The sequence below is a fragment of the Hippopotamus amphibius genome, unplaced genomic scaffold (genome assembly GCF_030028045.1).
Source record: "Hippopotamus amphibius kiboko isolate mHipAmp2 unplaced genomic scaffold, mHipAmp2.hap2 scaffold_195, whole genome shotgun sequence".
In the NCBI taxonomy this organism is placed as follows: domain Eukaryota; kingdom Metazoa; phylum Chordata; class Mammalia; order Artiodactyla; family Hippopotamidae; genus Hippopotamus; species Hippopotamus amphibius.
The window spans coordinates 52,501-55,000 of NW_026648329.1; the positions used below are offsets into that span (position 1 = coordinate 52,501).

A 2,500-nucleotide genomic window follows, 5' to 3' on the forward strand; every position below is an offset into this window, starting at 1 on the left:
GGGGAAGGAGGGCGCCTGCCCGCCACCCGCCTGTCCCCCCTTTGGGCCTCTGCCGGGGCCCCCGCCCCCTGCCTGTGTCTGGCCGCCCGGGGCGGCCTCCCCGCTCCGCTGTGCCGCGAGGTGGCCTCTGGGGTCTCTCTCCCGCCCGACCCTCCCCGCCACGTCCCTCGAGGTCGGGCCTCGAGGGTTCCGGGGCCCCGAGTCCCGCCACGCGCCTTCGCCTCTCCGGCGCCGGTCGCGCCTCCCCCTGCTGCCGACTGCCCGCGCGGAGCCTCCGGCGCGTCTCGGGATGCGCGGCGTGGCGGCGATGGCTCCCCGTGGAGGGGGGCCGCGCGCCTGCCCGTCGCCTCCCGCCGCCGGCCCTGGGGCCCGGGGGGGTCCCCGGTCGGTTGTCGGCCCTCCGCGCCGAGCCCGCTGCCCCACGCCGGGCGCCCCTCCCCGCCCTCCGAGCCGGGGGGGGCCGTCGCCTCCGTCCGTGCGGTGCTCTCTCCTCCGCGCCCTGCCCCGTGGTGCCCCTCTGCCCGCTTGTGCCCCGCTTCCCGTCGGAGCCTCCCTCCCGCCCCCTCGGGGGCGAGGAGGGTCGTCCGGGAGGCGGGTGCGGGGGAGGGCCCCCCGGGGGTTGGCGGGCGGGAGAGCGGTGCCGTCCGGGCGTGAGCGCGGCTGCCTCCCCGGTCGCGGGGGCGTGGGGGGGGCCGCTGTCGGGCGGGTGGCGGCGGGGAGCGCGTGCGGCCGGCGGCCGGCGCGGCCCCCGTGTCACGGGCTGGTAGCGCCGAGGCCCGCGTGTTGCGGGGAGGCTGCCGGACGGAGCGTGGCCGTCGGTGTCGGGGTGGCGGTGGCCGTCGGGCGCTCGGCCCCCGCCTCGCCCGCCTCCCCCTTTCCAGGTACCTAGCGCGTCCCGGCGCGGAGGTTTAAAGACCCCTGGGGGGTGTCGCCCGTCCGCCTTGGGGTCGGGGCGGTCGGGCCCGCGGGGAGTTGGGAGGGCCGCCCCTCCCCTCTCCCCCAGACTCCGCCCCCCCGTGGGCCGGGGGCGCCCGCGCCACCGGTCCCCCCCCGCCGCAGCCGTCGGGAGGGGGCTCCCCGGCGGCCCGCCGTGCGGGCCGGGGCCGTGTTGGCGCGTGCGCCTCCCGCGTCCCTTGTGGGGGGGGGAACCCCCGGGCGCCTGTGGGGTGTCCGAGCCGGCCCCTGGCGGCCGGTGCCGGGACACCCCGTCGTGTGAAACCTTCCGATCCCTCCGGTCTGCTCTTTTCGGTCTGACTTGGCCGGCCAGAGGCGATCCCCCCCTCCGTGGAGGTGGGGGGGAGATGTGCCGTGCCAGGGGCGGGGTTCTCCCCCGCCGAAACCCAAAAGAACCAAACTCGTACGACTCTTAGCGGTGGATCACTCGGCTCGTGCGTCGATGAAGAACGCAGCTAGCTGCGAGAATTAATGTGAATTGCAGGACACATTGATCATCGACACTTCGAACGCACTTGCGGCCCCGGGTTCCTCCCGGGGCTACGCCTGTCTGAGCGTCGCTTGACGATCAATCGCCCCCTGGGGGTGGTGCGCCGCGCGCCTGGGTGCGGCGGGCCTCCCCGGGGTTGCGCGGCTGGGGGTTGTCCTCGCAGGGCCTCCGGGGCCCTCCGTCCCCCTAAGTGCAGACACGGCGCCCCCCCACCTCCCCCTGCGTGGCAGGCCTCGCGTGGAGGCCCTTGGGGAGGGGGGGGCGCTGCCCGCTGAGAGGCCAGAGAGGACGGGAGCTCGCGCCGAGGCCCCTGGCCCAAGCGGCCTCCGCGGTCGGTCCCCTTCGGGAGCCCCCTCGCGCCGCAAGCGGTCTTCGGACGTGCCCCCCTGTGGGGTCGGTGGCGGGGCTCGGTCCCGGGCCCGCGCGGTCGGGGCCCGCGGTGGTGCCGGTGTGGGGCCGCGCCCGGCCCGCTGTCGTTCGCCGCTCGCCCTCGGTGGCGCGGCGGCGGCGGCGGCTGTGTCCGGGCCGGCCCCCACCGCCCTCCGCGGCGCCCGCGCGTCCGCCCGGGGTCCGTGTCCGCCCCCGGCCTTGCCGTGTCGGGGCGGGCGGCTCGCGCCGAGGCCGAGTTGCGCGCGCGCGGCCGCGCCCCGGGGATGCGTGCCCCGGCGGCGACCCGCGGGACGCCGCGGCGTCGTCCGCCGCCGCGCGCTTTCCCCCGGGCTGCGGGCGCGCCGCGCTTCGCGGCCCCCGAGCCCGCGGTGGGGCGGGGGCCGGGGGTCGGGGACCTGCGTGCCGGCGTCCGTCGCCCGTCGGGGGCGTCTCGCCGCGGCCGTGCGGAGGACGTGTGGGAAGAGGGGGGTGGTCGGGCGGGGAAGGGCCGGGGGCGGGGGCCCCGGCGGTCGTGGTGCGACCGCCGGGTTTCTCCGCCCCTCCCTCTGCCCCGTCCGGCCTCGCCCCTTCCCCTCTCCTCCCCGCCGCGGCGGCGACGCCGCCGGGCCGGGCTCGGGCGCCGCGCGTCTCGGCCCCTGCCCCCGCCTCCGCCCCTCCCGTCCGCCC

General features: G+C 79.8%; 1 non-coding gene across 1 annotated transcript; it reads left to right on the forward strand.

Annotated features, from left to right (window-relative positions):
- Positions 1–1,361: 1,361 nt before the first annotated feature.
- Positions 1,362–1,514, forward strand: LOC130843179 (5.8S ribosomal RNA). The gene has a single exon (XR_009050784.1). It is a non-coding gene; the product is annotated as a 5.8S ribosomal RNA (ribosomal RNA).
- Positions 1,515–2,500: the final 986 nt, after the last annotated feature.